Source organism: Microtus oregoni, unplaced genomic scaffold (genome assembly GCF_018167655.1).
Source record: "Microtus oregoni isolate MIOR12 unplaced genomic scaffold, Mior012 000005F_ref0000423, whole genome shotgun sequence".
In the NCBI taxonomy this organism is placed as follows: domain Eukaryota; kingdom Metazoa; phylum Chordata; class Mammalia; order Rodentia; family Cricetidae; genus Microtus; species Microtus oregoni.
The window spans coordinates 24,926,742-24,950,177 of NW_024543064.1; positions in this window are offsets into that span (position 1 = coordinate 24,926,742).

Here is a 23,436-nt window from a genome sequence, read left to right on the forward strand (position 1 = left end):
CGAGGTGTGAGAGTTAGCCAAGAAGAGGCTAGATATAATTGGGCCAAGCAGTATTTAAATGAATACAATTTGTGTGTTGTTATTTCGTAGCATAAGCTAGCCAGGCAGCCAGGAGCTGGGCGGCAGGAACACTGCCCGCAGCTCCCACTACACTGTAACATAGGTCTTCAAGTTTGTTAAAATGTCACTAATTAAATGGACTTATTTCATACCGTTAACAAATCTAAAATTACACACTACAGTTGACTGTGTAGAGGCCCTGTAGCTATCAGGGCCTCTCAGAATACCTTCATTGATTTTTGCGGAACACTTGTAGCCACAGCCAGCCTATGAAAGCAGCTAGGGAATAGGTAGAGAACTGGCCTGACTGGTGGCTCATATTCTCTCTGCATTAAGGAGCAGGACACACGTGAGGCCATGAATCCTTGCCAGGACTCCCTCCATTCCTCAGTGCTGTGAGCAGCTGCTTTGCCAAGCCAGATAACACTCCAGACAATGGAGGAAGGTTCTCTCCTCGTGTGCCACTCTATGGAACGCTTACAGACACAGCAGGCTTTTCCATTTAATCTGCACCATTAACATTTTTACCCGTTCACTTTTTAAGTTCACACAATCAACAAAACAATAACCGAAGCCCTGATTTGTAGCTTTTCCTGATTTCCGTGGTATAAACAGTCCCACCATGACTGATTTCAAACTACCAGCATGATGTCACTGAACACTGTGGGGAAGAGATGGGGGGGGATGCCACAGGGTAGTATTTCCACCACGCATGGGCAGTCAATGAAAATAATCTCAAGAGCACAGACAGCAATAAGATAATTATGATATGATGAGATCTGATACTATCTGCATGTTTAAAAAGCATTTGTTATTGTTAATATTTAATTTTGTGTGTGCATGCGTGTGTTAAATGTGTATAGTTGTTATAGAGACCAGAAGAGGGTGTTACATCTCCAGGGGCTAGAGTTACAAGTGATTGTGAGCCCCAACTACCTGTGTTTTAAATACAATTTAGTTATTTGCAGACTTAGAGAATTGAGCTTAAAACAATAATAAACTGCCTGGTAGTCATTTGAGAAAATTGCAGAAATCTTAGCAATTGACTTCTGCAAGTTTGTGAGCATGCTACTGGCTTACCTAGCTGTAGCCTGGTGTTGATGGTCAGACTTAATCCGCAGTTGATGTCTAAGAAATCCCCTGCCCAAGAGGCAGCTCACTTGAAAGTTCTGGGGTTTGTGCTCTGACTATGTACATGGAATGTGTTCATACTAATCTCACGAGAGCTTTCCTGTCCACACATCAGAGTCTTGGCTCTCTTGGTCTAATTGATGCCATGGGAAGAAGAAGATACTCGACTTTTGGCGGGGGGTGTTTCAAGATAGGGTTTCTCTCTGAATCAGCCCTGACTGTCCTGGAACTTGCTCTATAGACCAAGCTGGCCTCTAACTCACAGAGATCTGCCTGCTTCTGCCTCCTGAGTGCTGGGATTAAAGGTGCGAGCCACCACCACCCAGCAATATTTGACCTTTAAAACCTGGTGGAATCTAGCATTTCTTTATCCTCCTAGCAGTGGGATTCTCCCTCAAGAAGCTGGGCTGTGCAGGATTTCCCAGTCCATGCTTCCTCCTCTGCCCTGCACTGCCCAGCTTCTTGAGGAGAGAGAGACAGAGAGAGAGCACATTTGGGAGGCAGAAAGACTGAATGTACCAGGGAAATAGTTCTGGCTAAGAGGATAAAGGAAATAGCGGCCTTGTGGGTGGAGCTCAGGTTTCTAGTCGGGCAGAAGGAAGGGTCCCTTTGGGAAGGCTGTAGGTGCCAGCTAAGAAGCAAAGCATCTCCGAAGGGGAAGGATTGTCCCATAGAGAGGGGAGGAGGGGATGTGGGAGAGACACAGCTGTTGTCATCTACTTCCATTCCCTTTGAAGGCGAAGGAGACAAAGAGGGGACACCCTAGTGATGAAACAAACTGCGTGCCTTGTCCCCTCCAATAGTCAGCGGGTCCTCAGTCTCCCCATGTTTTTCTGACCCAGCCCGAACACAGTGTCCTGGAGAGTGTTGAGCCGGGAGCAGCACCCGGCACCTCTTGAGTGGCGTGCATGTGACTTCCCGAGCCATGTGGATTTGCCACCACATCACACCAAATCACACAGTGAGAAAGTAATTTCCTTCTCAATTCTTCTCGAAGCCTTGTGATTACATCAGGGAGAGAGGCTCTGTGTGGTGTTAGTATGTCTTTACACCTCTCGAACACTTGATAATCTCTCTTTTTAACAAAGAGAACAAGGCCACAGTCTTGGAGTTGTTTTTAGAAGGCCACTATCTCTGAAATGAATTTAATAACACGGGTTTGTTTTTATTGTTAAAAAAAAATTAAGATTCCCTCCCACTTAGGGCAAATAATGCTGGCTTTTATTTGTAGCTGTGTTAGAAGTAGAATGTATTTAAAAATGAAGTTCTAAGTACATAAAGGAAGCTTCGGAACATGCTAATTAATTAAGAGTGCACTTGGTACACAGGCAAAACGAAGATGACGGAGGGGGAATTTGTAATCAAAGTCTAGAAAACACCGCATCAGCGAGAAGCAAGCAGTCATTATTACTGTGTGCCCAGTCCTTCTTGGGCCAGCATTGCTTGAATGGCTTAACTTAATGCTATCTATTTGTTTCTCCACCTATTTATTGTGTTTTTCTGTGTCTTTTGGGGTGCATGTGTATATGTGTTTGTATGCCAGAGGTTGACATTGGGTGGTTGCTTCAGTTACAGAACCTAGTCCTCACTGCTTTGGCTAGACTGACTGGGAAGTCTCTGGAATCCCCCTGTCTCCACCTCTCCAGTGCTGGGACTTGCAGGCAGATTCTATAGCTGTCCATCTCCCCTAGGCCTGTGATTTGCTCTGATCAAATGAATCACCCTTTCTGGCCTCAACTCCAAAAGACTTCGATTTCCTTCCTGACCTCTAGGGGGCATCACGGGGTGGGGAGTCTGGCTAAATCAAGCATCTGAGTAGTGATTGGCTGATGTACAAGCCCCAGATGGGGCCAATCAGATTCAGAGTAAGAATCTGAACCCAATTTAGCCACCAAGGCCATGCAGAAAACCATTCAACTACCTGTCCGATGCTGCGGCTTTTGAGTCCAGGTCTGAAGGCTAAATACCAGGATTAAGAGACAAGGAGGAGATGACTGACGCCTGAGGCCACAGATGTGGATGTGGTCAGGGACTGTCATGTCCCTGTGAACTTCACTTCAGAACAGCAGGGGAACCCTGGAACGGTTTTCCTTTCAATATGACATGCCTAGATCAGTTCTCTCTCTCCCTCTCTCTCGTCCTCCCTCTTTTTCTCCCCCTCTCTCTCCCTCCCTCCCTCTCTTCCTGTCTCTTCCTCTCTCCTACCCTCCCCCTCTCTCTCCCTCTTTCTCTCCCTCCTTCTCCCACTCTTTTTCCCTCCTCCTCTCTCTTTCCCCCTCACCCCTCTCTGTTCCTTAATCCCATTCTCCCCAATCAGACACAAAGCTCCTTGAGTTTATGGCGACACACACTTTTAATCCCAGAACTCACTGTGGAGACAGAGGTAGAAGGATCTTGAGTTTGAGGTCAGCCTGGGCTACATAGTGAGGCTTTGTCTCCCAAAACCAAATGTACACTACAACCCAGGCCACTCTGGCTTATACCGTGCGTAGCCTGGAGTTTGGTATCTAGGAAATGCATTAAATTGGAGATGTCCAGTATTTTCAGGGGTGCACAATTAGGCCTCAATAAACATGCATCTCATCCTCTGCCTTTCTTCTTGCTCTGGAGTCTGCCCTAAAGGGTTGAACCCCTAAAGGAAGCAGTCTTAAGTAGGAAGAACCTTGACCGAGAGCAGTTACATTCAGAGGGCACCTGGTGCCGAGAACAGGGCAGGGGATGAAGGAGCATGGTCCTCAAACTCTTGGGTTTTCAGTAGAGCTGAGTTTCTGCAGTTAAAAAGGAAAAAAAAAAAAAAAACAACCAAGTTTGGATTTTGGAGTGAAGAGTTAATGAAGCAAGGGGAAGTGAGAAAAAAAAAATGAAATAAAAGAGGCGCGCTAGCCTTGACTGGTTGGGGAAAAGTCCTGTCTTAGCCTGAGCTGCTGGAGTCAGAGGCGCGTGCTTTTCTGGGTCACGGCCAAGAGCAGACAGCATGTTTAGCCTACAGGAAACAAGGCTTGTCCGCTCTCTGCCCTGTCTGCAAGTGGGAACGAACGCGCAGCTATGCGAAGAAGATGGGAGTGTAATTTCAAGATAGAAGGAGTCAAAGGAATTCAACTGGGAAATAACATCCTGGCACAAACTTAAGACACAAAAATAAAATCAATTTCACAAGGCCCAGAAAACCTGACTTTTCTTGTAAAGTGCCCCCCCCTCCCCTTCCTTGAACCCAGCTAGCTTCCTGCCGGCCTCAAAGCCCCTCGCCCTGCAGTTCCTTTGCGGCAGCCCCCGTGGACATTCGTAGTCCCTCAGTCTCTTACCTGAGCTGGTGGGAGCTACCACAGCCCATGCCGGTACCCCTTGCTGAGATAACCCACTTCCCCTGGCCTCTCTTTGCTCTGGCCTGTACTGACTCTTACCTTTTTTTCTCTCCACGTGAGCTCTCTCTAGTGTCAAGCCAGCGCGGCTCAGTTTGGGCAGGCTCGGCAGTCGGACAGGTGATCCTGGGGTATGGACACATGGCTAAGGGGGGACCTTTGGTGGCTGACTGCCGGGTTTAGGTTGTGGTTTCCCCACGAACCCTGCACACTCTCTTGGATATGTTGTTTCATCTCTGTGGGACTTCCTTTCCCATGTGTAAAACAGGGATGATAATATCACGCATTAAATAAATTCACAGAAACTCAGAAACAAAACCCAGAGTGACCTGGATGTTGAGACTTCGTGCACTCGCCTCGGGCCTCTGCAGGGATCACCGGTGCTTAGGCCTTTTGACTTGGCCGCCTCTTTCCTCCAACATGTGTTTGAGGCTCCCAAATCTCCTTTTTAAGAAATTCTAGGTTTAATATCTGGAATGAGGCTGATCACAGAACCCACACCCAGTGAGGGCAATAGAAGGTGATGCAGGTGGCCTTGGTGAATGGTCTCAGTCACTGTGAGACCAAGAGACCCAACTGCATCTTGGACCTGCTTCTCCTTTATCTCCACCTCTGCTTGCTCACAGAGCTCCGTCTCTCTCTCTCTCTCTCTCTCTCTCTCTCTCTCTCTCTCTCTCTCTCTCTGTGTGTGTGTGTGTGTGTGTGTGGAGAACAGCTCAGAGATTAGGCTTGATTAGCTAGCCCCTGGGGTCTGTGTGGCTCTGCCTCCCCATTACTGGGATTACAGACGCATGCCATTAGGCCTGACTGGTTTATTTTTATTTTTATTTTTGACATGGTCCCAGGGTCAGTTCCAGGTCCTTACGCTTGGGCTTTACTGACTGAGCAGTTGCCTGTTTTCCCTGCTTTTTGGATAGGCTTCTCTCCACACATTGGCACCACTGCCTGTCACCTCAGTGTGTCATCTGTTCTCCCCTCACTCACAGAGTCTCCCAGCTGGTCACTCTTTCTTTAGTGAGTCTTTCCTTCAATAACCCATCACTCCAGAGGAGAAACACGACGGTAAACCCGCCTTGTTCCTCTCATTGCCTCGGTCAATGGGAGACCAATCACCCAGCCCTTCATTTGCCATATCAGTGTGTCTAGACACCTCCTATAACCTGAATCCACGATGGCAGCTATGCTTAGTGATTGTAGGTTGAGAAAACACATCATGCCGCTAAATAGCACAGCTTTTTAAATGTAACTCAATTTTGAGAAATCAAAGCAATATTTATTTACATTTAAAAATAGGATGCATCATGCAATATTTATAATTTAATACTATTGCAATAAGAATAATAATTGGATAAGAATTTAAGGATTCCTTTTGAATGGTTTCATGTCTTCAGGGAGTCAGATTAAGTATACTGGTCCAGGAACTAAGCTTCTTCTATTGCTGTTTGTTTTGAGGCAGGGTCTTACTCTGTGGCCCTTGATAGGCTAGAGAGAGCACGCTGAGCTCGAACTTGCACTGATCTTTTTGCCTCTGCCTCTCAAGTCTTGGGATTATAGGTGTGCACCACCAAGCCTGGCTCTGTGTACCCCCTATTGTTAACCACCGACTCCCCACACAGATGCAAGTTCAAGCCACGAAATCTCTTTGCTTCAGCAGAGAACCCGGGTTCCTTCTTCAGCTTCTGAGACCATCAAGTTTTTGTCTCTTCCTAGGCCCAGATGCTGTCTCCCAATGAGCCCAGCAGCTCTCCCCTGCGCATAGAACCCAACCAGCACCCAAGTTAATGGGAGGTAATTACATGTTAATATTTTTTTTTCCCTTTCAAAGCTTCTTATGCAAAAACCCCTACTCTGTTTTATACCTCTGTGTCATCCCTGTCAAGACAGCACCAGCAATTAGTGAGCACTTCCTAAATGCTGGGGCTAATGAGTGAAAAAGGAGCAGTTTCTGAAGAGAGCTGGTCTCTTCTGTGTGGATGTGCTAATGGCAGACAGTCTGCTCACTGGGGAAGGAAAGAAGGCGCGTTTTAGCGCAGTCGTGGAAAAGGCACGCTGCCGGGAGCACGGGTGGTACTGAAGACATCACCCCAGGCACCCGATGACCCCTCCTTGCTCATCCCGAGTGCTTTCCTATCCTCTTGTGGTTAAGGAAGGGAACCCAAAGGCTTACCCCTTCCCCAGCTGTGCGTTTGACCCTAGGGGGTCCCTTGCTGCCCAGGACACAATGAACCTGTGCCAGCAGCCGCCACTCCCTGTCTAGTTCTGCTTCTAGAAGTGAGAAAATCCTCCAGAGTGGCCGTGCTTAACTTGTCGGGTCTGCTCTGCAGCCTGGTGTCCTAACACTAAGAACTGTTCTCTGGGGAGGAGGCAGATGGTGTCAACAGTGTTCATGGAGGGCGGAGAGAGCCGGCTGGTATCCCAGCCAGCTGCTAAGCCGCCAAAGGTCCCAATGCATTGGGCTTCCTTTTGCAGGCAGCAGCTAAGTCTGTTTCTTCCTCTGTGCTAAGGTTCTGGAGACTCAGGGTCTCAGAGGTCAAATGGAGGGGTCTTCAATACCCGATTTCAAATCTTTAAATACAAATAATCAATACCCGATTTCAAATCTTTAAATACAAATAATGTATTGAAAAAGAAAGAGTTAGGATGGTGTTTCAAAAAAAAAAAAAGGCAAAAACTTGGTCACCATATGTGGAAAGTAGGGAACAGGCAGTATTTCTGACTCCCCCTACACACCCCACTCTAAACTCATTCCTACCCAACCCTTCCAGAAAGCCCCATGGTACCGCACACCACATTACCCATTATATCACTCTTGACAGTTTCCCCGCAAGCACAAACACTCAAGTGACAGAGATGTCTATGAGCTTGGTACATGTAGTCATTTCAATCAATAGTATGTTTATGAGATTCACCTGTATTAATGTGCTTGATATCCCTTTATGTTCTCTCCTACATCATATTCCATTATGTAAATACCCTACTATCTTCTTGAGAGCAGGTGCCTGGCTTGTTTTGAGTTAATGGCGAATACACACGAAACTACTGTGACCATTTAAATACCAGCCTTTGTGTGGACAAATGTGTTCGTATCTCTTCAGTAAACACCTGCTAGTTGGAATTGCTGGCTTTTCAGGTTAAAAAAAAAAAGGCTTAACATTATAAGAAATCTCCAAACTGTCTTCCAAACGGTCTATGCTCCTCCATATTGGGAATCAATGAGTGTTTTGGTTGTTCCATTTTTTTTTTTTGTCAGCACTTGGTATTGTCAATCTTGTTAACTGCAGCCATTTGGCTGGGTGTGGATAACTCCATTATTTTCATATTCATTTTCCTGGATACTGTTGGTGTTGAAAAAGTCTTTTATGTGTTTGCTTTTTATTCATGTATCATCTTGGTAGAATCATCTGTCCCTCCCTCCCTTTCTCCCCTCTCTCTCCCTCCCTCCCTCTTTCTCTCTCTCATACCGTGTGTGTGTGTGTGTGTGTGTGTGTGTGTGTGTGTGTTGCATGTACACAGGTGTATGAAGTTGCCTATCCACATGCATGTGTGAAGCCAGAGGAGGTGTCAGGTATCCTGTATTATTGCCCCCCATCCTGTTCCCCTGAAACCAGCTTTCTCACTGAACGTGAAGCTAGCCTGATGACCAGCAGGTCCCAACAATCCTCCTCTCTCCCCACCTTACCACAGCACTGGGACTACAGAAACACACGGTCATGCCTGGCTTTTGAAATCGGTTCTGGGGATTTGAACTCAGGTCCTAAATGTTTACTCAGCAGGCACTCCTATGCACTGAGCCATCCCCATGGCTCAATTTTGCCTATTTCTTTAATGAATGTTTTTACCTTCCTATTACTGAGTTAGAGATATTATATATTCTAAATACAAACCACTCATCAGACATAAGAATGTGAATATTTTCTCCTAGTCTGAGGTTTGCCTTCTCCATTTAAAAAAATAGCATGTTTTAAAGATCAAAGAATTTCATATGGACATAGACTGATTTGCCATGTTTTTCTCTTTTAGATTTTTCCCTCTGCGTGCTGAGACATCTTCACCTTTCTGTCGGGTGATAAAGATTTTTAGAAGTTTTATTCTTTCATCTTTTATATTTCAGTATATGATCTGTTTCAAAGTACAGTCTGTGGCTGGGGTAAGGTAATAGCCAGGGTTCATTTTCCCATATGGACATTGAGTTGGACCATAACCAGGTTATGGTTTCTCCCACAGAATTGGTCCCGCTACACATGGGGTATATGAGACAACCCAACAAAGGAGAATTCAGTACAGAGATCTACCTATGGGTATTAATATCATAATCTTCAAATAGGGAGGCTATCCTGGATGGTCTGGGTTGAACTAACCCTTAATAAACGAAGAAGAAAGCAGAATAGGAATTACAGAGGGGCCGGGGCGATGGCTCAACTGATAAAGCGCTTGGCACACAAACACGAGAGCCTGAGTTCTCATCCCCAGAATGCGTGTAAAAGAACTGTGTGCTCACGCACGGCTGTGACCCCACTGCTGAGGTGGCAGAGGTAGAAGGATCCACAGAGCTGACTGCCAGCCAGTCTAGCTAAATGGTGAGCACCAGGTTCAGTGAGAGACCTTGTCTCAAGAGATGAAGTAGAGAGTGATCACGGAAAGCAGTCAACACCAACCTCGGGCCTTCACACATCCACATACAAAAGTAAAAGTGCATGCACACGCATGTGTGCAACCCCCACGCACGCACAAGAAAGACAGTGTGGAGCAGCGTGAAGACCAATTATGCACTGTTGTTGAATTCGAAGGCAGAAGGATGCATAAGCCACACTCCAAGGGCTGTGGTCAACCTTTGGTAGTTAGAAAAGGTGAGGGAGCCGCTGAGCCCTTGGAGTTGTTAGAAGGAACACAGTCTTGCTAACACTATCACTTTAGCTTGGCAGGCGGCGAGTACTGGGCTGATAACTAGTAGATTTGTAATGTGTAAGCCACTGAACTGGTGGTTGTGACCTCAATGGAAGACTAACGCGGATATATCTAGAGGATGATGGGGATTTTTTTCAGACTACTAACATAAAGAGAGTGACGGGAGTTTTTTATTTCAGTGGTGAGGGTTTCATGCAGGGCCCCGGGCGTGGAAGGTGAGGGCTCTCTTGCTGAAGCACATCCCTGGTTCTTGAGTGATGTGGTTTTGTTTCTTTTGTTGTTGTTGTTTTTTCTGTTTTGTTATTTCAGTTCTCTAGTACACAACGGCTATCTTCGAGCCACCCCATGGTCTGTTAACTGGGCAATAGCATTTTGTATCAGAGACTATTGGACATTCCTTGTTTGAAAACACATAATTGCCAAGGATTCCCTGAGCGATCAGCGAAGTCACATTCTTTTCTCACTCAGCTTGGGGGGTCTGGACCTCAAGTTGATGGATTAAGGTCATTGGTGGTGGCTACAGTTTCCAAACAGCAGAGCAGTTAGCCATGTGGATTGATCCTTCCCTTCAGGTGAGACCTGTCTGTCGTGTGTGAGGCTGTTGTCTAGCATCTTATTTACAGGCGAACTTCTCTGAGAGCTGGGACCCATCCTCTCAGAGTCTGCCCCTGATTTATCAGCCAAGTGTGTGATGCTAAACAGTTTGTCATCATCACCATGACGCTCACAGCATCTTCTCCAGGTGCAGCTTCCATCTCTAGACTCCATTCTTCTTGCTCAGCCACAGGACATAGCAGCTCCCACGGGGTTTCACAGTCCACACCCACTCTCACGTTCCTAATTTGCATATATACAAGCATCAAAAGTAAGAATGTATGTGGGAAAGAGAGCGGGTGATTTTTTTTTGTCTTTCAGAGACTAGGACCCTCGCTTAATATAATATTTATATTACATTCTGCTTCTATTCTATTCTATATTCTATGTCTACTCATTCTCCTGCGAATCTCATGATTTCATTTTTCTTAACAGCTGAACAAAATTCCTTTGAGCTTGCTGAGTCTGCCAGACCTTTGGCTGAATATACCATAGATAACTACCAGGTCTAGCCTCGGTTGTAAATCCTGTGTTCTAGCCAAGTCTTTACTTCAGACATGCAACCAAAGGAAAGAAACAGACACAGCCAGGTCTCATCACAGAAACAGATGTTGTGAAAGGTCTTGAGTGTGTGTGTGGCACATTTGCCTTTTCCATTCTTCTGTTGACAGACATCTGGACTGTTTCTATTTCCTTGCTATTGGATTGGGCAGCAATAAACACGGGCATAACTGTCTCTGTGGTTGAATATAGAGTTCCTTAAGTGCGTGCCCAAGAGTGATGCAGCTGGTTCATATGGACATTTCCAGCTTTAAATTTCTGAGTAACTTCCATATCTGTTCCCACAGTGGTTGTACTAAGTTTACATTCCCATCTGCAGAGTGAGCTCAATAAAATTCTTCAAAGAATAAAAGGAGACGCTTATTTGTTCAAGTTTTATTAGGAGATTGTAGCAATTCAGCCACATCTTCAGGCTCCTTTTCAGGGTTTCCTGCTATTTCTACCTCACCCGCAGTTACGCCCTCCATTGGATTCTTGGACCTGTCCCACTTCTCCATGGGAACTGGAACTGGCTTTCTTTCAAATGCCTGTTAGTGTTGGGTTTTGACTTGCACCCCGATGCCACGTTGATAACGGCATCGAGGATGGCCAATCCTCTCCAAAAGGTTTTCGGTGCCTGTTGCTGGGATCCATCAGAGAAATCACCACCCATAGTGGTGGCAGCCATATAAAATGCATTTCTCAAGTAATAAGACTTGAAAGTCAATATTACGCCTTGATCCATGGGGTACACAATGGATATTGTGCCTGCAGGCATGAAAGCGACATTAATCTTATTGTACATCTCCATCAGAGCTCCTGGGTGACCAGGTGCACTGTCGATGAGTGGGGGTATTTGGAAATGAATCCCTTTTTCTCTGATCAGTGGGTCTCAACTAGAGGCTTAAAATGTTCAGAAACCGTGCTGCATGGTGGGTGCGCTATCACCCTGGGTTTTTGTTCCATCTACAAAGCAGAAGCTGAGCAAATCTAGGATGATTCTAAAGGGTAAATGAGCACTGACTTTAACTTACAGTCACCAGCCATCACTAGTCGTTAGCAAGAGTTAGTCTGTTGCTGAGACCTTGAAGTCAGTGATGACTTATCTCTAGCCATGGGAGTCCCAGATGTCATCATCTTCAATAGAAGGCTGTATCTTGGTCACCAGGAGTCTGGTGCTTATTGTGTCCACTTTCCTCAATGGTCTCAGCTAGATTCTCTGCGGCTCTTGTTTGTTTGCCTGGCACTTTTGTTGTATAGACAGCTTCTTTCTTTACGCTGCCAGAACTGACCTGGGCTAGGCCTAAGCTTTTCTTATACAGCTGTCTCACCTTCCAGCATTTCTAGATTTGAAGAGGATTTCTGCTTTGCTCTTCATTAGACCTGGCTTAAAGACTTTTGTAGTGTGTTTAGTCATCCTAAACGGTTCATCTATACAACCCCTTCAAGCAAGGTGCAGGGAACATCACGAAAGAAGGGATAGAAATGTAATAGCTAGAATATGGGAAGGAGGGTTTGGGAAGGCTGCCTTCAGACACAGTATGCCCAATGTACTCCCTGTGTATGACCTGCAGTAGATGGAGCCCGTCAACTTCTTATAGATGGGAGAGATGCCCGTGAGGCTGGCAGTTAAGTTTCTTGGGGAAGGGGAGACAAACAATTTCCTGAGTGGTGAAGCCACTGTCAAGCTGCCCATGCGTCAGTAGATAATCCCCACCATGGGCATGCAAGAAACTCTGACTAAACTCTGTGTAATGCAGACAAAAGACATGAAGGTTGAAGGAGGGGCGGCTGGGGAACAAAGGGGACTCAGTGGGTGGAAGGAGACAAGAGAAGGCAGCACATGGTGACTATAATTAAAATACAGTGTGTGTGTGATTTTGCATGAGTGTGTGTGTGTGTGTGTGTGATTGCCCCCAAATGAATTAAGTAACCCTTTCTTTGTATCAATAGGCTGTTTCACTTTCTTCCCCTTCTCTGGAGTGACACTTTTCTCCTAGACTTCTCTTTGGTTCCCACAGCTTGGCTACTTTAGGTACCCAAAGCCCAGCTCCAGCCCCACCTTGTCTTCTGACCCACCTTCTATCTTCAGGTTAGTTATTTCTAGCTTTTCATTTGAAATGAGAGCTGTCTAAAGCCTTTCCCTTCGGTTCTCGGTGCCCCTGGATGCTTATTATTTTGCTTAACTTTGGTCCTGGTCCAGAGAATAGGGCAGGCCGAGGAGAGGGAATGACCAGGAGGAGTCAGAACACTCTTCTGTGATCTCATATTGATATGGTTCAGAGCGCCTCTGGGGCACCTACAACAATGATACCAAAGATCACTGGTCACAGACCACCATCTTGAAATTTGAAATGTGGCTACGTGGCAGTTTGAATGAGAATGGCCCCCTTAGACCCACACACTTGAAAATTTGTTTCCTGGTTGGTGGAACTGTTTGGGAAGGATCAGGAGGTGTGGCCTCATTGGAGGAAGTATGTCACTAGGGGTGGACTTTGAGGTTTTCAAATCTAATGCCTCCATTCCCAGTTAGCACTCCCTGCTTCCTGCTTGCAGATAAAGATGTAAGATCTCAGGAGCTGTTCCAGCACCTTGCTTGCCTACCTGTTGCTATGCTCCACGCTATGATGGTCATGGACCATATCCTTCTGGAACTGTAAGCCCTCAGTAAACCCTATAAATTGTCTTGGTCATGGTATCTTGTCATAGAATAGAAAAGTTGAGGTTGAGACTATCAAAATGTGACAGATACATGTATGTATGCCGCTGGAAAAATATCACACTCAGATTTGTCTAATATAGGATTGAAACAAAACCATAGTTTGTTAAGAAGCTATAGTATTTATGAGGTGTGATCGATGCTACATGCCTGTTCACTACCTTTATGGAAAATAATCTTGCCAAATAAATCTCAGTTTAAATGAGTCTACTCCCAGAGAGGTTGCATCGGTCCCTATAGCCACCCTTGTGCTGATGTAACGCTATCTGATGGCTTTCAGCTTTAGCCGTGGCTCAAACCCTTAAGTCAGAGAGTAGAAATTCTGCGTTTTGTTCTTCTATAACATATTCATTTTTAGCTTTTTGTTTGTTTGCCACAATGTATTACATAGATCAGGTTGGTCTGTAACTCACTACACAACCAAGGACTACCTTGAACCCTTGACCCTCCTGCCATCACCTGCTGAGTGCGGAAATGGCACCTGTGTGCCACCCGTCCTGGCTTATGTATTATGCCTTTGGTGTTTCACCTAAATGTTAGAAAACACTTTTCAGCTTCTATAGGGAAGAACAAACCATTCTGGAGAAATATGATAGCCACCTTGACAACATTGCATCCATGTTCCTAAAGATGATACATCTCTTTGCTCTTTCCTTCTACTTTCTCAGTTTTTGTTGCAACTAGTCTGGAACTTATTTCATTGGATTTACTCCAATGTATTTCATGTCTTTCAATGCTATTGTAAGTAGGATGCTTTTCTTCATCCAATTAAATACATGTGGTCTGTATTACTGTTGTCCATGTTGTATACTGATCTCCCTAAGTCCACTTATCGGTACCAATGGCCCTCTTTGTTCATCGGTTAGGGTTTTCTACATGGGGATGGTGTCAACTTCTGCCTTTGGTATCTTTGTCTTCTTGCTTTATGCTGCCTGGGACATGGAGTACACTGTTGAATAGCAGTACTCTGAACGGGCTTCTTTGTCTTGCTCTGAATTCAGGGGGCAAAGCATTTAGTCTTTCACCATTAAGTATAATGCTGGCTTTGGTGTTTCTTTTTTAGATGTCCATTATCGGGTTGAGAAAGTTCCCTTTTATTCCCATTCGGCTGAGGGATTATGCCATGAATAGGTTTCAGATGCCTTTTCTGTCTCTATTGAAATGATCATAGGCTCTTTTCTTCCTTTATTCTCTTACTATGTTAGGTTACATTGATTGATTTTTGAAGGTTAAATAATATTGCCTTCCCAATTAGTTAGGATGTGTTATCTTTTTATATGTTGCTGAATTCAACTTGCTAGCACCTAGTTGGCGATTCTGTGGTTATGTTCATATAGGACAGTACATTGTAGATTGCTTTCCTCATAGTGTCTTTGTCTACCCTGGGTGTCCTAGTAATTCTGTACAAACAGATCATTTGTCATTTATTTTTCTCCCAGTTGTGTTTCCGGAAATTTTTTGTATGAAACTTGGATTTTGCTTATTTTTCCTTAGGTATTTCATAGGATTTACCCGCAATGCTACCTGGACCATGTATCTTCCTCATGAGGAAGCTTTAAATTAAGAATTAAATTCTGGTTGGGAAGATGACTCACTCTTGCCATATAAGCATCAAGACTTGTGTTCAGTTCCAAGACCCCAAGCAAAACATCCCGGAGTGGCAGTGTGTACCGGTACTCTTGGTACTGGGGGATTAGGGTGGGGTGGGGACAGTGGGTCCATGAGGCAGGCTACTAGCCAGGTTGATTCCAATCATTCTGAATAAAAGTGTTGTTTCAAAAAGCCAGATGGATGTCTCTTTGACCTCTGTTTCCACATGTACACACACACACACACACACACACACACACACACACACACACACACCTACCTATGCACACACACGTGAACCCACACCTATGAGCACGTATACAAATACACATATATACATAAAGAATTAGATTTAATTGATAGGTATAGGGTTTCTCATATTCCTTGTTTCTTTCAAATGGACTATAGAGGATATTGTTTGTCAAGGTACTTGTCCGTGTTTTCTAAGGTGCTAAACTCATTGCAGGAGGCTGCTTTTTCTGTGCCATTGGTTAACAGAAGTGTTGCTCTCGGCCGTTCTTAACATTGGTTGTGTTTCTCTAAATCTTGATCAAGTACACTCATTACAGATTTCTTAATTAAATTGGGTTTATTCTGTTTAAAATGAGATTTCTGTTTTATTAATTTTCTCATTTTGGTCCATTTTCTAGTTTATTAATTTCTGTTTTTTTTATTGTTTCTTTACTTACTTTGGTCTTAAATAGCTTCCTTTTTGTATCTTCTTAAGGCAGAAGTTCGGATACCCAATCTTAAACACTTCTGTATTAGATGTAGAGTTAGAAGCTTTACCTTTCTCCAAGTCCCTATCAACAGTATTCTACAGGTTTCAATACACTTTTGTTTTGTTTTTATTTAATTCTGAATGTTTTCTTAGTCCCTTGGGATTTTTTTCTTTGACATGACTTGGGGAAAAATGTTTGGCTCAGCATCTAAATATCTAGGGATTTTTCTAGTTACTTTTTCTTGTACTGATTTTTAATTCAATTTCCCTGTATTCAGAAGAGTCACTGTTTAGAATTTCAATGCCTTTAGATTAACGGAGACCAGGTCTGTCTTGGTGAATGGCACGTGTCTACTGGTTTTGGAGCAGTATGTTACAAGTGCCATTGATTCCCAGTATTTTGATAGGTCAGGTCTTTTGTACCCAGACCAACTTTTCCATCTTACTGACATTGTAGCGAGTGCTCAGAAATGCCCACAAGACCCTTGGACTCTGATTCTGAGTTTGTCTACTTCCTCTCTGACTCCCTAAGCCTTTATATATTTCATAATTCTGTTACTGTGAGTCCACACATTTAAGATGGCAGTGTATCTTAGATGAACAAAACTATTGTGATGCGACAATCCTCTTTATTCCTGGTATTTAGTTTAATGTCAGTATAATTAGATCAAGTATTGTGTAGTTAGTATTTGTGTGGTGTCCTTCCCTGCCACTTAGCCCACCTGTGTCATTATATTTAAATCGTGTTTCTTATATATAATGTACAGTTGATCTTTGCTTTATAATTATAGCCCAACAACCACTCTTAATTGGAATGCTGACAATATTTACACATAATGTAATTATCAGTGTCATGATATTTCTATTTGCAACCTGGTGATTTGTTTTCTACTTAGCCCATGCCACTTCCACCTCTTCCTCCTCCACCCCTTCCATGTCCTCCTCCTCCACCTCTTCCTCCTCCACCTCTTCCTCCTCCACCTCTTCCTCCTCCACCCCTTCCATGTCCTCCTCCTCCATCTCTTCCTCCTTCTCTGTCTCCTCCACCATTTCCTTCTCCATTTCTCCCTTCCTTCTCTATGTCTGCTATGTCTCCTCCTCCATCTCCTTCTACCCCATCTCTTTCTCCATCTTTTTCTTCATCTCCTCCATCTCTTTCTCCTTTTCCTCCTCCTCTTCCATTTTCTCCTCCATCTCTTTCTCCACTTTGTCCTCCTCCTCTTCCATCTCTTCCTCCTTCCGCTCTCCTTATAATCCGTTTACCCCCACCCACATCACCTGACCGATCATACTCTTATCTTCTTATTGTTCCTCTAACCTACTAAGGCAGTTTTAAGCCGTTCATAGTGCTTAACACGTCTAACCATGCTGTGAGTTGAATGGAATCTGGATGACCTCAAACTGTGCGCAGAGATATTGACATTAAAGAGGATTCTGGTGACGCTAGGAAGGAAAGAGAGGTGTCGTGAAGCAAGCGACTATTGTCACAGAGGGTGTTCATTGAATAGCGTGTTCCTAGAAACATGAATGTGGAAGGCATGTCTGGTGAGGGTTCAGACAGGAGCAAAGCTGGGCATTCTGCCCTTTCCTGTGATCTGGGGAAAAGGTGCCTGTGAGTATTTATCAGAGAAGATGTTTACACCAAGTGCCCAAGGCCTGGTCTGCTGAGTCCTCGCTGGGAAAGGGGAGTTGAAACGAGACTCTGAAGTAAAGGGAAAACAGCCCTCGACGCCGTGGAGAGCCAGCCTCTACAGACTGCTGTGTGCGGTATGCTTGGCCATGGCTGCTACTGGGCAACCACTTACTATGAGAAATGGTACTTATCGTGTGACTTCGGGGGAAACGTGAACAGACGCCTGCTTATCCCAGCTAGGACACCAACGGCTGGTGAAAGTTACCGTTCCTCCCAAGTCTGGCTTGGTGAGACGGAGTGTTTATTAGGCACATTTACTGGAGCGTGGGTGAGGAGCCAGTTAACAGCAGACTCGGTGCACCTCCGCCCCAGGTCCAGCCCCAGACAGCTGCGTCACCGACAACTCTCGCAGTTGGATTTCTGTATCTTCTGGTGCTTCTTGAGACCAGGTGCAGAGTCACAGATAGTTGAGATGATGCGCAAGAAAGGGTGGCTAGAATCTCAGGTTGGTACCGAATGACTTTCTCCCCACCCCCTTTCTTCCGTGAATGGATGATTATCTGCCCTAGTGTTAGAGTTCCCTTTTGGAGAGCACAACTACTCTGATTAAGATGGTGATGCCAGTTCTGCTTGTAGCATAGCATTCCACAGTAGTGTGGAGCGTGGAGACTCAACCAACAGCTTTCCCAGAACAGGATACACTGCTATACATAGTACATGTGTATGATATGTATATGCACAATACACATAGTGCACGAATGAGAAACGATAAGTCAGGAAAGGTGCGTGAGACCCTCTCATGATGGCATGATCCCACCATGAATTTTTCAGGAGGCCAATAAGATTTTGAAAATTTTCGTACCAGGAGAAGGATTTCTGGCTTGAGTGGAAAGGAGCAGAGACTGGCTGAGACAGAAGAAGAGGAATGTTGAGAGGAGAGCCACCAGCATGGAGGTCAGGGGCTCTGTCATTGTCACAAAGCTCTTGCTCAGAATCAAGAGGACAGGACTTTCCCATCTCAGTGGTCCTAGAGGGACAACTAGACAACCTAGAAAAACTGGACGGGATCCATACAATTGGATGGAATTTTCCATTTGGACTTGTTCTGGAGCTGCGACCCCTTCCAGCTGCTCTCACGTGCTGTGGGATGGGTGTCTAGGCCGTGGCTTTGTCAATGCTGTGTTTCGGGAACAGATAACAGGTTCACGGATGGAAAGGAAATGGTCCCCAGGAAAACGGCACACTAGTCATTGCCACGTCTGACACAGGTGAGATTTAGGTGACATTTTAGATTTAAGGTTGATGCCAGAACGGCTCAAGGCTTTGGGTGATCCTGGGATTGAGTGCGATGCGTTTTGTTTATATGTAGAAAATGGAGTTTGGGGCCCAGAAGATGAAGGGTTGATCATACGCTGATTTGTATGACCTTCTGTCACCAATCTGCCACCTGTTACAAAAATCTGCCCTAAAATCTTGTAGCTCGGCATGCGAAGGTGGGGAAATTGGGTTACTGCGGATGCAATTAGTAAGCGGGGATGATATTACACAGAGAACAGTGGGCCCCTGATTTGATACCACCGATGTCTTTTCAAGGAAGAGAAATTGGATGTAGACATGAATTATGGGTTGCATTACTTTTCCTGGGGAGACCATTTCTGCTCACCCCAAATAGAAACAGCAATGTCAGACCAAAGAAAAGATTCCATCTAAATCCAGAGAGGTGGACCAATGAGTTTATTGGGGTAACCTGCAGCACACAGGAGACCAGGCAGCTTTGTCAATGAAAAGCCAAACTCTACCTTGGGTAACAACTCAGGAAAGCCTTGCCACTGGAGTCCCCTGCATAACTCGCAGGCAGCTACACCGTGGAAGAACATCCTCTCCCGGAGCAACTGTCTACCGTTTTTATAAACTTGGGTAGGGTCCCTGAGCCTCTGAGTCTCATTTCTGTGGAGTCTCATGAGCATACCTCCTCCCTTGAGAGGGACTATTTCAGCCAGAGGTAACAGCTACACAACAGCAAGGAAAACACAACATGGAGATGAAGGCAAGGATTTGGTAAATTCTCCTAAGTCAGGGAATGCCAGATGGACTGCAGAGGACTGTGGCTCTGGTTCTCCCTCCCAGTCTTCAGAAGTAAACAAACAAGGATCTGGATGCAAGTTTATAACTCCAGCACCTGGGAGCCCAGGGCAGGATGATGGTGGGTTCAAAGCCAGCCTGGGATACATAGGTGGAACTGGACCTTGATTTAAGACCATCCCACTGCTAATGGACACAGCATACCTGTTCAAATATCCAGTTTGTGACATTTTGCCAAGGCAGCCCCAGCAATGGATGTTAAAACATAAATAAACCCACAGCAGGTAATACAGAAGGGTGTGTTCTTTTCTATTCTCCCATAGTCTGGCCGTCATTGCGGCACATTTCCTTCTTACATGTCTTCAAAACTCATAATACATTGCTAGATTAAAATTATTCATTTTAATTAACTTCAGTGCAGACAGCCTTACAGTGTCGTGTGCCTCACTGTTGGTTTTTCACTTTAAAATTGCACAGGATAGTTAGTTTGATTATGGCATCTTTGTGTATGTGCATACTATCCCTCGCACCCTCAGTTATTCCCTTTTGCCTCCCACTGGTTACCTTTTTTTATCCCTAATAGTCTGCCCCGCTCTTTCCTATTTATTTATTTATTTAAGATTACTCACACAAGAGAAAACATGCAATGTTTGTTTCCTGAGCCTGGCTTGTTTTGCTTAACATGATGAGCTCCATTTTGGTTTATTTTCCTGAAAACAACACAATTTCATTTTTCTTTTATTTTTTTTCACAGCCTTGCATCTGCTGGGCAAGTGTTTTTCCATTGAGATACATTGTCAGCCCAATCCCATTCTTCCTACTGGTTGAATAATATTCCACATATACTGTGTACATGCATGTCTGCATGTACACACACACATTCCATTTTCCGTAGCCATTCCCCTCTTGATGGCACCTAAGCAGGTTCTGGAACTTGACTGGGGCAAACAGTGATGCCCTAAACCTGGGTGACCAGGTGTCTCTGAGATATGACAACTTAGATTCCTTTGTGTGTCATCCCCAGGTATGGTTGGATCATGTGATGAGTCTGTGTTTAGCTTTCTTGTGTTGATTTACATCCCCACCAGATAGAGAAGGGTTCCTTCTCTCTTGTCTTCTCTAGCATTTTCCCCTGGTGATATATATTCAAACTCAGGTAAGAAGGAATCTCAGTGTAGTTTTTATCTATATTTCCCCGATGGCTAAAGATGCTGAACATTTTTTTTTTCATGTGTTTAGTGGTGTTTTGGATTTCTTCTTTTGAAAAGTCTTCAGTTTATTTCCCCCATTTATTAATGGATTACTACTGTTTGTTTAACGCTTTGAGCTATTTAAATATTGTGGACATCAATCAATCTCCTGGCAGATGAATAGCTGGGGAAGGTTTTCTCCTGGCTCTCTCCTCACTCTGGTGGCCTCTCTCTGTCAAGCAGAAGGGTTTGAGTTTAATGCGGGTCCCCTCATCAGTTCTGGTTTTCATTTCAAGATCATCGCGATCCTACTCAGAAAGTCCTTGTCTCTGCTCAGATATTGGAGTGTTTCTCTGTTCCTTCCTAGCAGCTTCTAGGCTTGGGGTCTTAAGTCTAAGGCCTTTGATCCAGTTTGAGTTTGTTTTCCATATAGACAAGAGGTAGAGAACTAATTTCTGAGTCCGACATGTGTATATCCAGTGCTCCCAGCACCACTTGTTAAGAGGCTGTTTCCTTCCAAGTATACTTTGGGCTCCTGTGTTGGGAGATTGCTGGCTGTGGATGGGGGTGTTTGTTTCTGGGTTCTCCTTGTATTTCAGTTGGTCTGGGTGTCACAAACAGCTGTGGGATATGGCTAAAGAACAAAAAGTAGTTCTAAGAGGGTCGTTTAGAGCTATGAAGGACCCATATTTAAAAAAAAAAAGACAGAGAGATCTTAAATAAATAACCTAATGATGTACCTCATTGTAGCTTTAATTAGCTTAGAAAATCCTTTTCAAACAGGGGAGTTTTTTTTTTTTTAAACATGGGTCATTTTTATTCCCACATCTCTCTGGCAACTGACTTTTCACACCTGCTGCCTGCTTTTTTATTAGATTTTTCCCTTTTTTTTTCTTTTATTGATTTGTGGTAGTGCTGAGTATTTGCTAAATATGAGTCCTCTGAGACAATCCTTATTTATGACTATTTTTCCTTTCTCTCTGGGCTCTCAAAATGAATAAATAGACCTGGATGGAGGTGGGTGGTCCTTGGACTTCCCACAGGGCAGGGAACCCTCATTGCTCTTTGGGCTGACGAGGGAGGGGGACTTGATTGGGGGAGGGGGGAAATGGGAGGCGGTGGCGGGGAAGAGACAAATCTTTAATAAATAAAAAAGTCTTAATTTTAACGAAATAAAATTTATATTTTCCTTTGTGATATATTCTTAAAGTCTTATTTCAGAAATTATTTCCTACTCTAAGGCTTTAGAGCTATTCTTTTTGACTATTTTTTTTGCAAAATTTATATAATTTTTTACATGAAATATTACATATATTTTGAATTGATTTTTTCCTTATGATTTGAGACAATATTGCAATTCACTTTTCTTCTCTAGCTCTACTAGCTCTCCAAGGAACGCTTAAGAAAAGTTTTATTCTTTTCCTATTTATTTATACATTGTTTCCAAATATGTATGGGTCTGTTTCTGGCTGCTTCAATCTGTTCCAATGGATGTTTTTTTCATAGATTTGTGCCTTCAACAAAACAACAATGTCATAATTGCTCAAATTGCATAATACATCTTAAAATCTAATACAAAAAATCCCTTATATTAATTCTTTTATAGGGTGTCCTTTGCCTTTTTGTGTAAACTTTAGAGTTTATTTGTCGAATTCCATCAGAAAGCCCATTGAATTGTGATACGAATTGCATCACTCAAGGTATTACTGTTTTTATTCTTCTTCTGGTTGTGAAAAGTCTATTTCTCCACTTAATTATATCTTCTTTAATTTGAGCTTAATAATTTTCTCCCATGTCCTGCATAGTTTTACTTTAAATTTTCCTTGTATCTGACTGTGGTTCTTTAATATGAAATTGTTGATATCCATGTATTATCTATCATCTATTTGTCTATGTATCTATCCATCGATTCATCATTCTCGTATGTATGTATGTATGTATGTATCTATGCATGTATGTATATATGTATCTATCTATATCTAACATCATTTACTTATCTATGTATCTGTGTATTTATCATGTGTGTATACATTCATGTATGTATGTATGTATGCATGTACATATTGTATCGTATGTATGTATGTATGTATGTATGTATCATGCCAAAGCTTTGTTATCCTTATTCACTTCCTCAAGTCCCTTAGCACAGGTGTCTCTTCAGTGTTGCCATGATAGGATGCCTGACCAAAGCAACTTAGAGAATAAGAGGTTTAATTTTAGCTCACAGATTAAGAAAGTTTTAGTCTATCATTACTGGGACTAGAGGTTGGAAAAACTCAGTGCAAGGCTTTGGAAGTGGGAGGAGGCTGCTCACGTCACAGAGGACCAGAAGCCAAGACAGCAGAACTAGAAGCAGCTGCTTCAGATCTCCCAAGAATAATGATGGTTTTGTTTACTCTTAGATAACAGTTATGGTTTCTAATTTTTCATGTGTTGTCCAACAGCTTAGTTGGACATAGATTTTTCACTAGTTTAAAAAACACACTTAAAGTGTTCTTATTTTAAATTTAATTTAAACAGATTTAAACTAATTAGCATGTTCTCTGCTGTGAAGCTATTGAAACCACTAGATCAGTTTAAAGAGGTTTACTTATATTCTTGACTTAGTATAGTTTGTTACAAGTAAAGTAATCAATGAATACTAAATTATATTTAATATATTTCCTCATCTGAGATAATCACATGCTGTTTCTTACTTAATCTCTAGTGATATAAATTATATTTATTGATATTGTTTCACCAGCCATTTGCTATCATTTTGTTTAAATTTTTATATCAGTATTTGTGAATGAGAAATTGTGATTTTTCTCTTATTTTGTTGCTCTTACTAGATTCAGGTGTTAAAGTGTATGAATCCCATAAAATGCACTGGGGAAATACTCTGTGTAATCTTGGGATGTCCTGTCTATTAA